Source organism: Coptis chinensis, chromosome 1 (assembly GCF_015680905.1).
Source record: "Coptis chinensis isolate HL-2020 chromosome 1, ASM1568090v1, whole genome shotgun sequence".
Taxonomy (NCBI): Eukaryota; Viridiplantae; Streptophyta; class Magnoliopsida; order Ranunculales; family Ranunculaceae; genus Coptis; species Coptis chinensis.
In genome coordinates, this window is record NC_141456.1 from 81,821,935 (window position 1) to 81,839,253 (window position 17,319).

Consider the following 17,319-nt stretch of genomic DNA (forward strand, 5'->3'; position numbering starts at 1 on the left):
TCGTACTTTTAGACCAATTATGTGAATAATAAGTAAGAGTTAATACTGATTACGTGTTTTTATGCATTCTAGGCTTCAAAGTCCATTATGCTTGTGAAATGTGCCACTTTAGCGAGATAAAGGAGAAAAGGTCGGTTGCTAAGGAGTTCTGTGATTAAAGGCCAATTTTCAAGAAGACAAAGCCTCTGTCAAAAAGCCGGTCAAAAGATGAAAAGTCAAAGTCCACGCGGGCAGAAATAGTGCACAAAGTCAACAGAACTTTCGAAGACCATATCTTTGGACTCAGACCTCGGAATTGGGCCTACCTTATGTCAAAATGACCGGCTCGGAAAGAGATTTCCAATAGTCCAAGCCTTAGCCCAATCAGAGGAGTAGAAGTAGACGAAAAGTCTGTCGAAGTCAATGGCAGCTGAAGAGGCCTTTTTGGACTGAAAGTATTGGGTTTTGGGCCTGATTCTCTGGCCCGAAACATGGATCCAAGCCCATGCACAATTTTTGGATCTGAACATATAAAAACCAAAGCTTAGCTCTTTGTTAATGGTAGATAGTTAGACCTAGATTAGAATTAGATTAGTTAGCCTCCATTAATGAGTTTTAGAACTTAGTTTTAGAATTTCATTTTCTTGTTTTAGATTAATTTCTTGAATCATTAAATATCATTCATTAGATAAATAAAATAGTGATTATTCTTCTCATTTTGGTTTTTGTTATTTCAATCTATTAGATCTAGTTTTAATTCTTGTTGATTATCATTTCTTAGTTGTTAATTAGATTTTAATTATTGTTAGTTAAATTAGTTAAGTTAGAATTTTAATATGATGTGTAGTTATAATTCAATGGGAAATGATGGGTTGATGACTCAAGGCTAAAACCTCCATTAGAGGGGTTGATGAAGCTTTGATGAAAACTTAGTGGTATAGTGTAGAAGCATTGTAGAATCTATTCCACTCTAGAAGGTCGTGATTCGCCATGAGAATGGGTGGACGACCTCACATGCTAGTTAGTATTTGGTAGAAATGCCATGAACACTAGGGATTAGAACTCGAAATTCTTGCAGTAAGAACGTAAGAATTGAGATACAAGAATCTATGCTAGGTTATTAAGTTGGATTCGAGGTGGATTCAATCCCCCTCTAATCCTTTATCTAGATTCAAAAACAATCATATTTCCATAGTATTCGTAGTTTAAATTCAACATAATCAATTTCATATTGTATCGTAGTATAACACCCTTCGTAAAGCTCTCATTAGACTTAAGACTGGTCAATTAAATTAGAAAACACTCCATGCTAGAGAACTAGGAGTGGAAAGAATTTGTTATTCCACTCTATTTCGATAGAATTGAAAGTAGAAAACTTTGATAAATATAGACACGTAAGATATTATTTAGTTTACTTACGTTTTGAGTTTCATTGTTCATTTCGTAGGTAAACTATCAATTTTATGTTTTATCAGGAGTCGAGCTGGATGTTGTGCAAAGTAGTTCTTGATTGGGTGAATCATCACCTGCTCTAAGAAACTCATCGAATTCCTCATCTAGATTGGTCATATCCACGTTACTATGATAGTGCTCTATATCTTTGAGAAAGTCATCTATCTCATCCTCATCCGTAATATGTGTATCGACTAGTGTAGGGATGAAAATATTGGAGTCTGAACTTCCAAAGGAAAGAAATTTGGGCATATGATTATCAGGGAACGTGTTGTTGAAATAATCTCGAGCGAAGCTCTCGATCATGCTAACCTCTCCATCCATAGACGAATCGATTAAATGTGTCTTTGTTTTAAAAACATTTACTTCAACTACAAGATGGCCAAAAGACATGGACATTGAACTATCGTGGCAATTAATGAGTGCATTGGCAGTTGCCAGGAAAGGACGCCCTAAGATGATCGGGACAGAGTCGTTAGCGACTTCTGTATCAAGGATGACAAAATCAGTCGGATAGTAGAAATCCTGAACTTTTACCAGCACATTTTTGACCACACCCTTAGGATACTTAATAGACCGATCAGCTAATTGCAACGTCATTTTAGTGGGTTGCATCTCATCTAGACCTATTTGTCTATACAAATAAAACGGGAGTAAGTTAACACTAGCCCCCAGGTCTAATAATGCGCGGTCGTCAGTATAAGAATCTCCTAAAGTGCATTATCTGATGGGGCGACCGGGGTCCTTGTACTTAACAATTCCATTATGTTCGGATAAAGTTGGGAATTGTTCGTTAAAAAGGCGTCTTTTGGTATATTGGTCTTACGCCTAGTAGTACACAACTCCTTAAGAAACTTAGCATGGTGTGGTAGCTTTTAATAGCTTCGAGGAAGGGAAGGTTTATAGTTAGATTCTTGAAAACGCCCCTAATCTCCTCATAATTAGTATCCCTAGTTAACATGGCTAATTTTTGTGGAAACGGTGGCTTCGTCTATATTTAGCAATGGTATCACTGGATGTTTAACCTTGGCTTTCTGTTTCTTAGGTTGTGTTGTGGCTGGTACCTCTACGGTGGTAGGCTCTTGGTTTCGATTTGGGGTATCTAGTAAAATAGTAGGTGTAGGGACTCTTGGTGGGGTAACTATAGGCATAGTTACTTTGTTATCAACCACTCTGCCGAGCGGAGAGTGGTGATGGCCTTTAGCTCACCTACATTTTCATATTCATTACTAGTATTATCGGTTACCTCAAAGGCTGTGTTTGTTGTTTTAGGATTAGGTATTGCGTGACTTGGAAACACACCTTTGGGTGGGGCTTATCTTGGGCCCAACTGTTGGGTTAAATTATTAACGGATTGTAGAAGCTGTTGGTTAGATTGAGCCATGGTTTGGAAAAGTTTTTGGCTCACTTGTATGAAGGTGTCAGGACGATCCGGTTGTGTGGGTGTAGCAGTCATGGGTGGTGTGACTGGAACTATCTCGCGTGAATTATTTATGGGCGGATTTTGATAGTTATTATTTACTGGGACGATACCTCTATTAGCATTATAATTATTATAACTACCTTGACCTTGTACTTGACCTTGTCGAGGTTGCACTTGGTTGTTGTAATTATTAAAATTACCCTGACCCTGTCCTTGTCGTGGTGGAGCTTGGTTAAAACCGCGGCGTTGGCCTAACATATTGATTATTGTACCACTGGCGGTGTGGCGTGTTGGTTATTTCTCCAACCGAAGTTGGGATTTTGTCTCCAAAAGGGGTTAGGTTCAATATTAATGGAACAAGCCTGTTCATAGGCTATAGGACAGTGGGAGTCGGGATGCTGAGGACTCCAACAGAAACTACATGGATTTGAATTTACATTCATGACGGGGATATGCTTTTGTTGAACAGAAATGGCCTCTACCTTTTTAGTGAGTGATTCGATTAGAGTTTTAAGCTCGGGATCGTGTTTAATTTCAAACATACCGACGGCCTTAACTATATTTGAAGAACTAGTGGAGCGGTGGATATCGTCACTACCCCCCCAGTTGTTATTTCACTTAGTTTGATCCTCTAAAAATTTATAAGCCTCCGAGGCTCCTTTGCTTAAGAAACTACCCTAATTCATTATGTCTAGGACTTCTTTATGGTGGTGTAGAAGTCCTTTGAAAAAGGCACAAACTAACGTGTCTTTCGTTAAGTTATGATGTGGACACTATATAAGGAGATCGGTGAAACGATTCCAAGCCTCTGAAAATGATTCATGAGGATTTTGTCAAAAGAAATGAATCTTGGAAAGCATCTCATCCGTCTTTAGGGGTGGGTAAAAATGTTCCATAAACAGCTGAACAAGTTTAGCCCATGAGTCCACAGAATTAGGCGTTTGGGCAGTTAACCAAGACGCCGCCTTATCGGCTAAGGTGAAAGGGAATACCCTGAGTTTAATTTGTTCCACACCAACCGTAGGATGGTGGAATGTTGTTATAACTTGTTCAATCCTACGCATGTGCTGATAAGGTTTTTCATGGTCTAAACCATGAAAAACGGGTAACAAATTAAAAATATTTGGGGGGATTCGGAAATCCCCCACTGGGTCTGCTAGAACGATGCAAGATTTGGGGCTATCGCTCAAGGCTTTGTAGAAGTCAGAGAGAGGAGTCTCTCCTTCGTCGGGCATTGTGTCAGGTGGTGTGTGTGAAATAGTAGCTAGAGGTGTAGTGGGTGGTATACTAGATAGAATTGTTTGTTGACGTTGTTGTGTAATTACGTTTGGTGTTTTTGTTCGACCAGACCTTAATCTCATACAAGGCTAAGACCAAATTTAGCTAAACACATCAACACTCCAAACAATTCTGATATACTAGTATAAACCTCTAACAGGAGATGCGAGGTGTGGAAGAAAGGAATACCTGATTACGTCCTTGCTTCGCTTATGAATAGCTTCTTGTTTATGCGTGTTCAGTGTATATAACAAGTTAGAACACTGAAAAACTTGAAAAATCAAAGTTCGAATCAAACCTGTGAAAATCCGGCAAAATTCAGCTCAGTGCGCGGGTGCGCTCACTTTGCGAAGAAGTCGCTTCGGTGTCGATTCAAGTTACAAGTGTTGTTTGGTGCTGGTCGCTTCTTCTAGTAACTTGAGCGCAGGTCGCGCTCCTTTGGGGCGTAGGTGCGCTCCGTGCAAATTTTTCTCGGAAGTTTTCAATGCTGAAACGGACAACCATAGTATGAATCAAACAAGGGTGGGTGGGTTTAATGGGACTTTAAGAAGAGTACTTATACTACGAAAACAATGCGAAAGTGAAACTAAGATGGCAGCGGCGCCATTTGATAAAACATAAAATTGATAGTTTACCTACGAAATGAACGATGAAATTCAAAACGTAAGTAAACTAAAACTATCTTATGTGCCTATATTTTATCAAAGATTCTACTCTCAATCCTATGAGATATAGTGGAGTAGATGATTCGTTCCACTCCTAGTCCTTCCAAGATCTTTGTGTTCTCTACATTATAAGTAATCTTAACTAAAAAAAGTCTAATGAGAGATTTTATTTGAAATGGCAACTAGACTACGATGCAACTACCCACAAGATGCAACTAGTCGACTATTAGAACAACTATGGGAATGCTACGTTGATTCTATGATAAGGAGTTAGAGGGGAATTGATTCCACCTTAACTTCGACTTAATCTTACTAACGATTTAATCGTCAGTAATCGAATTGAACTGCTTAGCAGAACAATATGGTTACTCCTAATCCCTAATTACACATGGCATTTCTACCAATTCATAACTAGCATGTGAACGATTACACCCATTCTCATGGTGAACTAATCATTTCTAGAGTGGAAAGGAAATTACGGCGACTCTACGATAATCGAATCAAGCTTTCATCAAGGCTTCTCAACCCCTCAAATGAAGGTTTAGCCGAGAATCATTACGCTATCATTCCCAATGGAATTCAAACAAGACATGATATCAAGATTTGAACTTTGTTTATTTAAACTCAATGGAAACTAATCATGCAATAATTTAATTAAACTAATAATGACATCAATGAATTGCAATAGATGTTTAATGGAAAATGAAGCTAGATTATAAAAAACAACTAACTTTATTAATCTAATGAAAAGTAACAATGATTCAATAATCTATATTAAAACAAGGTATGAAAACTAATTAATTAATGGGATAAAACTCAAAACTAGATCTAGATCTATCTTTTTCTAACCCTAAACTCCATTAACATTAGCTTCCTAACCTAACTTATTTTCTAACCTAACTAGCTACCATTAACAAAGAGTCAAGCTCTTGTTTTTATACTTTCAGATCCAAAAATCGTGCATGGGCTTGGAGCCATGTTTTGGGCCAGAGAATCAGGCCCAAAACCCAATTCTTTCAGTCCAAAAAGGCCTCTGCAGCTGCAGTTGCCTTCAACAGACTTTTCGTCCACTTCTGCTCCTCTGATTGGGTCAAGGCTTGGACCATTGGAAAGCTCTTTCCGAGCTGGTAGTTTTTACATAAGGTAGACCCAATTTCGAGGTCTGAATCCAAAGATATGGGCTTCGGAAGTTCTACTGATTTTGTGTGCTGTTTCTGCCCGCGTCGACTTTTCAGCTTTTGACCGGGCTTTAGAAAGGCTTTGTCTTCTTCAATCTTGGCCTTTAATCACAGAACTCCTTAGCAACCGACCTTTGCTTTTTATCTCGCTAAAGTGGCACATTTCTGCACATAATGGACTTTGGAGCTTAAAATGCATAAAAACACGTAATCAGTATTAACTTTTAATTATTACTCACATAATTGGTCTAAAAATATGACTGTTACAGGGTTAAAACTACAGTTTTGGGCTCTTATCAAGGTGTATAAAAGTTTATATCCGGCCTTACCAGAACATTAAGTGGAAAACTATGTCCAGATTCTTTTTTTTTAATCGAAAAGCGCACACGGGATAAACCATCTTTAAGCATGGCCTTGCATCAATTGCTACAATTAAGGTTTGAACATTGAATAACAATTATATATGAAAGCATCAATCAATTGGCCTCATGTATCGCAATACAAAGTTTGCATAAAATCAAGTCACCTGGAAATGCTTCCTTTTAAGTTATGAACCAAAATCTCCATATAGGAAAAAATCATCACATCTCTTTCACTGCACAAAGAAAACATGCATGCATATAATATTAAGTAATTTAACCAATGAAAAAAAGACACATACAGTGACTTAACTTTATAACGTACAAGTGTGAGTCAATCAAAAGCAATACCCTCTCCATTTCGGTACAGAATATGTTTATAGTTTTTGCCAAAATTTTTGGGTTGTTGTTATCCTGAAGTGCTTGGAGACGTTCAAACCCATCATCTAGCATTTCCTGCATGGTATAAAATGCACACTCTCGTTGACAAAATCTCTAACGATAGTATAATACAAGAAAAAAATCGAGTGGAGAAAGTGATTTACGTCCTCATGCATGGAGAAAAGCAAGTCTCTATGTTCTCTCGAGAGAGAGAGAAGCAAGAAACGAATCCATTTTTTTTCTTATAAAATGAAGGAATGGAGAGATACGATGAAAACAATGAATGAAGGAATCGGTTGACCGTGAGAGAAATTTAGAGAGAGAGAGAGAGAGAGAGAGAGAGAGTTTGAAGTGGGGCAAAGTCTGCACCTTTAATAAATGTATGTATCATAGATATTGATATTATTTATGAAATATTTCCCTTGTATAATTGTATAAGGAGTGTGTATAATTGTATAAGGAGCGCTTCTACTCAGACTCCCTCTATAACTCCTTTGGGACTTCATTTCCTACGTGGCATTCAAATCCCACTTTCTCTTTCCAAAAAAAAAAACAAACAAACATAGAAACAAAATAATAACAAATAAATTACCAACCCAATACTAAAACCATAAATAATAGCAAGTAAATCAACAAACTTGCCAATATTTCCACAAACAAAAAAAAAACAAAAAATATTAATGCCAAAAAAAGTTGAATCAGGTTTCATTAATCTTCTTTTCTACTACATCTTCATCTTCAGTCACACCATTTTCATATTTAAACCTTTCATTTTCCATGTCTAGTTCATCTTTCTCTAAACATTTGTTCAAATCAATAGATAGAGAACATCCGGATTTTTTTTCTCTATTCAAAATTAATATAACTAAAGTGATAAAAAGTGGATAAAGAGCTATAGGGGATAATAAAGAAGTTGAATTTTTTAGGCATTGGTCTTTTCTTTCTTTCTTTATTTTCTTTCTATTTTTGTTTATGAAAATATAAGTAAGTTTTTTGTTATTTATTTGTTACTATATTGGATTTTAACTATTTAATTGGGTAAGTTATTAGTTAGTTATTTGTTTCTATTTTTATTTTATTTTTATTTTTAGAAAAAGAAATATAATTTGGATGCCACTTAAGATAGGAACTCCCCAGGGAGTTATTAAGGGAGTGTAAATAGATTTTTTGTTGTATAAGTGATATGTAAAAGAGGGTTTATAACCAATTTTGAGAATTAAAAGTCAAATCTAAAAATGAGTGTCATTCACAAATTCTACACGACTGCAAATGGTAAGTGACATATAACTTACACCTTAAACCACCCGAGTTTTTGGGAAGGTACAATCTCTCACAATTTCATTCAATAAGTCAAGGTGGTTCATTTCCCACCCCAAAACAAATCCTATGAGTATCTCCTTAATATGTTTTGCCACCTCTTTAGGAATCAAGAAAAATGACAAAGAAACTTAAATTTGGATTTTGTTCATGTTAGACACTAGCAAGGTAAGTCCACCATCACTCAACCAATCTAGAGGAAGTGATTGTATCTTTTGGACTATTTTAATTTCTCTTCGACTACGTCAATATATATTCTTATTGTTGAAATTGAACAAATAGGATATGGATAGTTTTATGATATTGTATTTGATATGGCCTGCATACTTCGATTTGAACACATGTGCATAACATGGAAGTGATTGTGAAATTGACTACATTGAATTTTTAAAAGTAAAATAAATAATTAAATAAAATAATAACGTATTTTTTTTTTTTTTCTAACCGAACCTGTATAGAATATTTTGAAGAATGGTAATTTAAATGAACTATTCCTTTGAAAACATACTGAATTTTCTTGATTTTCAACTTCATGTTACAAGACAAAGTTCAAATCTTTTTGTAAAATGACAATGAAAGTGGAGACAATTTTGGTTGCTAGGGTATGGAACTGAGATGGACTACCTTAAAGTGCCAAGGTAATATTTTGTAAAATAAATTTAGTAAAAGTAGTGTAGATGATGAGAGAGATTTGGAAAGAGTAAAATCTACCACCAAGAATTAGTATAATAGAATAAATTTCACTACTTTAAATTTCACTACTATAAATCTCTACTAGTAGTATCTCCTATAACTAACTTGGACCCTTCAAGTCATCCGGGTATATTTTTCTTACGCATAATACCCCCAAATGAATAATTAAATCAAACACCTAAATATTATTAAGAATTACTATTTAGTCTTTTTACACCAATTACACCAATGTAGTTCCGATATTGTCCTTCAATTAAAGTGTTCCATGTCATCTTTAAGCTTTTTGTTAAGTCTAGCAAGTAGTAAAAATGGGGACTGTATGTGGGGCGACTGGGGACAACATAACTTAAGTAACAATACTCTGATCTGGTGTCCCTTTTATTTCCCGGTTTAGCAAAATAAGTTAGGTGAGTTTTCTTATCTCCAACAGTCAAATAGCTTTATACTTTTTCTGGTAAAATCCTCCATTGGAGTTCAAAGAAAGATAGCTCCTTTCTAGTTCGTACTCCATCTAGAGCATTTCTTAAAACACGGCTATGGAGTCAATGCCTGCACAAGCACCACCCCAGAGTGTTGGGAGTACTTTGTCGGCCTCTCAAGCGCTCCCTGTTAGTCCTAGATCCAATGCAGTCTCAAGCAACACGGGGGTTGTGCGTAGTGGAACCTGGAGTGATCTGTTTAAAGGGCCAAACTCACAAACCTCAAATGTGAAGTTCAGAGAGTTTTCACCGGTCTTAGTTGATGGTGTAGCTCTATTCCCTGAGGATATACTTGATCAAGGAAAACAAGAATGGGTTGAGTACCTTGTGGGTTATTTCCTTGATAAAAGACTAGCTTTTCCTCTGGTCAAAGATGTTCTTGAGAAGAAATGGAAGCTAAAAGGGTCATTCGAGATTACAACTGACAAGGACCTCTTTTACATGAATTTTACGAGTGCTGAGGAAAGGCAAAAGGTGCTAGAAGAAGGACCAGTGTTTATTGCTGGTAGAGTCTTTGTCGTAAAGCCTTGGACAGTGGAAGTGGATAGCTATAAAAATAAAGTGGCAACATCGCCTATTTGGGTGAAGCTACTTGATGTGCCTAAGGAGATGTGGACGTTGGATGGGCTGTCATATCTTGCGAGCCTTGTGGGTGGCTCCCCTATGTTTATGGATGAAGCTACAGCCAAGAGGAAGAGACTTACGTTTGCCCGATTCTGCATAGAGTTTATGGTGAACCATGAGTACAAGGAAACAATAAAGGTCAAAGCTGGAGGAAGAGAAGTTGTCATTCCCCTTGAATACCCGTGGAAACCCATTTCATGTGATACATGTAATAAATTTGGTCATACTTCAGATAAATATAATGGGAGGACCACAAGGGTATGGATGCAAAGGAGAAACTAACAGAGACATGTAGCTGCTACCCCAGTAGTTGTTACTCCTGTGGCTGTTACTCAGGGGAATACTAATGACGATGGGGTGTCAACGTCTGAAATTGTGGAAACAATGCTGCCAGATAATGAATTGGCGATAGTAGTAGCTATTGTAGAGGCGTGTGGTGAGACACAAGGTGGAAATGGGGTTATGCGAAATGTGAGTGCAACTGATGGAAGAGTTCAGCTTGGATCACAACAAGGTTATGGAGGCTGTTTTGGAAGCCCAAGAGGAGTACACGTGAGTGTACAGAATGTTCCAGAGATGAGTTGTAATGCCCGTATTTAAAATACGTATTATTTAATTATTAATTAATTTAATTATTTATTTAATATTTGATTGGATTAGATTTGGGATATATGGGCCTAGTTTCTGGGCCCGAGTCTGTATTGGGTTTGGGTTTCAAACCCAAATATATAATTACATTGTTATAGAGAATAGGGTTCTTGGAGAATAAAAAAAATAATAAAAATGGAGGCGGCTTGTTTGCTCAAGCGTTGGAGCGCGACGATGAGGGATTCGTCGAGTTGAGTTTTAATACAGGTGAGTAGTTAGTTTTTCTACGTCATCGGTGTACAGAAATCGTTTTATTGTTCATTCTTCTTCGTCATGTTTCATTATTATTAAACTAGTTAAATATTGGTATATTGTTTTTGGGTTATTATTGAAACTGTTTGAACTGTTGAAGCTCGAAAGAGTGTCAATGGAGGCGCGAACCTCTTCCTTTTTCCTGTAAATATTTGTATTGAAATACTGTGATACTGTGTGGGGGGTGTCGATACATTTTATAGAACTGTTGGAGCTTTGTAGAGGTCGTTAATGGCAGATAAAGCCCAGGAGACAAAATCGTCCTGCATAGTTTTTAACTCTTGGTTTTGTTGTGGTTTTTAAACTCCTATTGTTATGAAGTGTTGGGTATAGAGTATTGAATGTGGATTGTTGATTTGATGAGTGGGTGGGCTGTTGGAGCTTGTAAGGGTGTTAATGGCGGTGACCAGAAATCGCCCAGCCATGAACGAAATCCTATTGAATTGTTTAAGGTATTGTTGTGATGTTGGTTATGGGGTGGTTATGGGTTGTTGAGGGTTGAGTGGGGGCTTGACAGTAGGGCTATTGAAGCTTGGGTGTTTTGTTAATGGCGGACGACCATATCCCATTCAAAGGGGGGAGGGTTAGCAATATAGGAAATCGAGTTGGGCTTTTGTTAAAGTTGGTTGGTTTTTTATTTGGGTCAAAACCGCTTGGTTAAAAAGGGGTGGTGTGTGGAGATTGTGGTGGCCGAAAATTTGGGCTGGTGGTGGTGGTAGCTGGTGAGGAAGAAGAACTGTTGGTCGGCTTGGGCTTTGGGCCAAAGCCTTTTGGTTTTTGTTACTTGGGCCGAAATGGTTAAGTTTTGGTTGGGCCAAAACTCTATTAGTTGTGTTGGGGCCTGACCTTAGTTTGGTTTTGTTTGGGGCCCAATAATCTATTTTAGTTGTTGGGCGGTTTTGATATTAGTTGTTGGGCCGGATCAGTTTAATTAAGTTTTGGATCAGTTTTAGTTTTAAGTTCTATGGGCCAGTTTCATTTGTTTTGTTTGGGCCCGGTTTTGTTTTAGTTTTCGAGCCAATTTCTAATATTGCTTGGGGCCAGTCCATAGGATTTAATAGAGATCCAAATGGGTCTTTCAACATTTTAGACTTTTGGGTTATAAGGTTTGGGGATTTGGGCTTGGCTAATGGGTCCGAACCATGACCTTAGCCATGAGCCCATGAACCATGCACCTTTGCCCTTAGCCATGAACCATGGCTATGACCATGAACCTGTTGAACATGGAAACGATAGTTTGACTTTGACAATGATGTGTTGACTTTGACTTTGACCTTTGACTGTTGACCGTTGACTGTGGAATGTTGACTTTTTCCAGATTTTCACCTATTTGATTTTTTTTATGGACAAATGTAGTAATAAAATATTGTCGAAGCTTGTATAAATTTGGTTGTCATTATCTAAGAAAGATTTGACATTGATATTGTGTATATTTTGACACGTGACGAGATAGAAACTTTAGGAGATATAATATTCCTAAAACACAATAAAAATGTTATGCGATACGTTTGAAGCAATTGTGACATTATATAATATGTTGGGATATATATATTAACTGCAATATTTTTGGAGAAATAAATGTATAAACGCTCCATTATTTTATCTGTGAGATGCTACTAGGAGGTAGTAGAGTATTTGTGGATATTTTCCACGGGAGTGTGGCGTAGTGCAATAATACATTGGCACGTGAAAGAATGAAAGTCGTTACGAGATATAATTGAGATATTTCTAAATATTGTGGCTTAGTGCAATAAGGTATTTGACCTGCACGTGATATAGTGGAATTATTATGAGTCATAAATGTATGACACCTGAATAAATTACGTAACGAAAATCCTAGAACCTAGCTACCACAACTCATGTGATTTGCCCTGTGTGGGCGTGTGCAATTTGATTGGCCCTTATATAGGGTGTATATATAAGATATTGATTGACCCATGTGTTGGGCAATCGTAGCCGAATGGTGGCTTGATTATTCCGTTCGCAAAATTAGAACGAGACGCGCAATATTTTATGCCGAATAGTGGCAGTACTTACATAATGGCTTTTTGTGAGGGTTACCTGGTGTGCGGCATCCCGCTCAGGGTAGTTACGCACGGAGTGGTTCATTATGTAAGGGGAGGCATGTGGATATACATGTTCGGCATTGGGAAGTGATTATGGTAGTCAGGGAAATTAGGTAAGACATAGATACGATGTGATTTTAGGGACACGCAAAGAAAGCCTTAATTAATGTAATTATGGTAATGTGTTGGTTAATGATGTATCTTTAGATAGATGATTGTATATGGTTTTGCAGAAGTGTGGGTCAAACTAACTACTTGTGCAGAGACGACTCACTTTGTAATTGAGCATGAAATGCGGTAAGTATAGAAAATGGTTGGCTGGTTATAGTTTAGTTAGAACCTAAGGCGCCTCGTGGAGGAACTAAATGCCTTTTTATTATGCGTATGGTTTGTTGTGTGGTTAGTGGGAAGTTAAGGCGCCTCAGTGGAGGAACTACCTGCCTTAATTATTGTACTTAAGGATGTTGTATTAGTCGTTGAAAGTTAAGGCGCCTCGGGGAAGGAACTAACTGCCTTATGGATTATGTATGTATATATGTATAAGTATATGTTGTATTTTAAAGCTACTCACACCAATATTTTTATAATGCTGACCCGATTTGCATGTTTGCTTATCGGGTGTGTTCATTAAATGAACATAGTTGATAAGTCTTGACAGGTTTAATGTTGAAGAAGGTTGGTTGCTGCTTGTGGTTGGCGTTAGCGTCACTTTTCAAGATAGGTTTTGTTTTCCCTTGGGGTGATATAGATTTTCAATCTAGACAATGTTTTTGTATTTTCATTTGTAATTTTAATTAAAGAGTTATTGAAAGGAGAGTTGTAACCTAATCTTATTTGTGAAGTTTTGTAATGAAGAGGACTTTTGTTAAATGTTAAATTCTTATTGGTTTTTAATTATCCACATATTTAAACTGTTTATGGGTTTTTGGAAGTTGAGAGTGCGTCACACCTCGGAGATCGAAGAGTCGGGAACAAATATTGTTTTTCCGAATTCTGTCGAAATTCGGGGTGTGACATGAGTGGTGAACATACCCCAGTCAGAACAATTAATACTGCTGTTCGATTGTCTTCCTCGCACAGTAGTGTGTACTTATCCGGAACGGGAAGAACGATAGTTAGAGGATGTGTAAAACTCTAGCTTGGTAGCAGTGAAACCCCCATTGCAGCAAACATGGCCGTGTAACAACCCATGTGATGATGTATTCTATGAGGATAGAAATATGTTTGAAAGCTTGATGGACCCTGAAGATGACCTCTCAGATGTCGAACCAGAACTGTTTAGGGACATGAGAGCTCGTCCTTTGGAGGGAGTTACCCCTGAAGTGCATACTCCTGATGGGGTCAGGACCCGATCCCAAACAAATCAGTAGAAACAAACTGAACAAGCTGGAAAGGTAGGAAAACGTGGAAGGGGAAGGCCTAAAGGATCGGGCAAGAGGAAGGGACATTAAACATCTCCTTAATGATAAAAGTCGGTAGCTGGAATGTTAGGGGAATAAACGACTGTACAAAGGCAAGGCAGTTGAAAAAGTTTAGAGAAGAAAATAAAATGGCGTGTATGGATCTACTGGAAATGAAGGTGAAGATAGAAAAGTCCCCATCTGTCATGAACATTGTATGCCCAGGATGGGATGTTTTGAACAATTATTCAAGCGATGAATATGGGCAAGTATGGCTCATTTGGGATCCGAGTATTATACGTATAATTAAGGAGGTGGAAAGTGCTCAGTTTATCCATTGCAAGGTAACAGTGGTACCACTACTAAAAAAAAGGGTTTATAAACTCAGCTAAAAGGTGAGATGTTAGAGTTTTTACCTCGGTTTTCTAGGAAAAAACAACCGAGGTAAAATCCACTGAGGTAATAGAGTTCTATAAAACCGAGATAATAAGCTACTAAATTATCTCAAAAGTCTGACATCTTATCTAAATATATTATCTCAGCTTTCTAAATAAAACCGATATAATATAGAATAAACCCGAGATAAATTGTGATTGAACCCAATAAGTATAGAGGAAAACTGAGATCGTTTTTAATTGAAACCAAGATAATATAAAAGTAAACCGTGATAAATTCTTATGGAAAGCGTGATCATATGTACAATCTTTTATCTCACCTTTTTATTTAGCCAATATATTTTGTCATTTTTTTTAAATTGCACTGGTATTGTTCAATTAATAATTAATTATGACAACCTCCAAATAAAAACCACATTCCCTTTCATATTCATAAACATCAACACCAATCAACAAAAACAACCCAACATAAGTAAATTTCTTTGAAGAATATGATTTTATTCAATAAACAATGTTGAACATGAACATAACTTCCAAAGTGTACTACTGATCAATCATTGGTAAGAACTCAAGTATTGTATCAACTAATCTTCGAAAACTCATATGATGCCTCTATCTCTTGATTACCTATGTCACCAGGTAATCCAAAGGCAAATAAAGAGTGCCTGCCACTAAAGGAATTTATACATCTAGATCTTCAATCTCATTGCTGACCTTTGACTCCCATATCCGCTAAAACTTGACCTCTGACTCCTTTTCTGCTCATTTTAATATCCACATCAAGGATTGAATGTGCATTATCTGAGTTAAAAGAGGGATCATTTTCAGATTGCTGAGGCGCATGTTGCAGACCAATAAAGTCAAAGCCATATAGGGTGCTGCAAAGCACTTTTTCGTTGGCTTCTTTCATGCCTCATTTCGGCATAGCTTTCCACAAATTGAACAACCTCTACTGCTCAAATAGCTATGATTTGTTTTAACTAGGAGTAGCTTGATAGAGTCAAGATTGTGACGTCTCATGTACCAGACAATGGACAACAAGCTTCCCAGATACACCAACTTCATGACGGTATTATACAGTGAGATATAATTAGTAAACGAATCCAAATACCAAGTAGCGAAAACAATAGTGTAGAGTTCTTGAGTCTTCGACAAAATGTCTACATCCAATATAGAAACACATATACCATTCATTAATTATATGTTGCATCACTATCAATATAACTCTATGTTTTAGGCAAGGGCAAGACACTACAAAAAATGGAAATGCATGAAAAAGCACAAATAAACAAATACTAAAATAAGGTGCACCCATTTGACACACCCCCCCGGCGGAATTAACAAGTGGACAACAAATCAGTAATCAACCAAATGTGAGTCAAGCCATACCCGTTAGCTCGGAATGAGTGAACTTCTTCAAACTACACATTCCACAAGTGATACATAAAAGGAAATATCATGGTCATGGTATACAGACTTCACCCTAACTTGTTTGCACACATTTCCATCTTCACAAATCATGAAATACTTTTCGACAAACAATTTCCATATGGCATATAGTGTACCCTTTTCGACAAACAATCTTTTAATTTATCAAACTAGTAATATATCAAGGTGCATCAAACTAGTTGCATTTAATCATTGTCATTAGTGTTCGTGTTATTATTGTTGTCGTTGGTGTTAGTTCCAAACTTAAGTTCTATGTTTTAGCACATGGATCTCGTTTTGCAGGGCCAACGTGTTAATCTCCTATAGGTCAAAGTAATAGAAGAACTCAAGTGTACAAGGATCAAAATGTTAATGAAAAGTGTACAAGTTCCAATTACAATGGCCAAAAAAAAAACAAATTAACAAGAGAAACAGTTCTTACTTTGTTGCATATAGAGTGCATCCTAGTGACTAAGTATTTGTTCTCTCATCTACGTCCGCATGGCTTGGGCAATCCCACAGCTCAGGAGCTCGAAATGGTGCAGAACAGTACGCTGCTTGCTGCCGATTCCTAGACAAGAACCCGAAAAATCCCAGTTTAATTAAGCATGTCAACTAGGATAAGTATTTCATGGATTATATTGGAAAAAGGTGGAACTAGGAAAACCATCTAAATGCTAGTAAATCACTTATTGTGAGGCAGACATACAAAATCAATGATGAACAACATAGTTCAAAATACATATGGGGAAAAATGAAGTATGAACAGATATTTCCAATATATTTACCAAAAGACATGTAGGGTATATAAACTTATTGCAACTCAGATAATCTGGCTTCATGCGTAAAAGGCAAATGGTAATTTAGTATGAAATATTCAGCTAACAGGAGGGCTCTGATCAGCTGACCTTGTTGAGACTAAGCCATTTTGTTCCACAATCTGTGTGGTAGACATGTTTGCAGGGTAGAGTAATCTGTCGCTCCCGTCTTTTATATTTCATTTGGTAAATCACACACCTGATATCAACAATCTTAGAAGTCTTGTTGTGAATTGTAGAAACATTTATCTTCTTATTGGAGTACCAATGAATTGGAAAAAAATAGCGTTAGGTCGAGGCAAATAACATTTCAAGGATACATGAGAACGCAACACACATATACAGCAAATAAAAACTACGCTATACACTTTACAGTTAACACCAATTATAAGCACGCAGTCTATATCATACAGGAAACACACACTCTTCAAAGAATCACAAAACAAAAATAGAAAGGAAATAAATATTAGAAATGTTTGAGTTG

General features: G+C 37.0%; 1 pseudogene; it reads left to right on the forward strand.

The window, feature by feature from the left end:
* The first annotated feature begins 3,610 nt into the window (after positions 1-3,610).
* On the forward strand, positions 3,611-3,704 carry LOC147525444 (small nucleolar RNA R71; annotated as a pseudogene).
* The last annotated feature ends 13,615 nt before the right edge of the window (positions 3,705-17,319 follow it).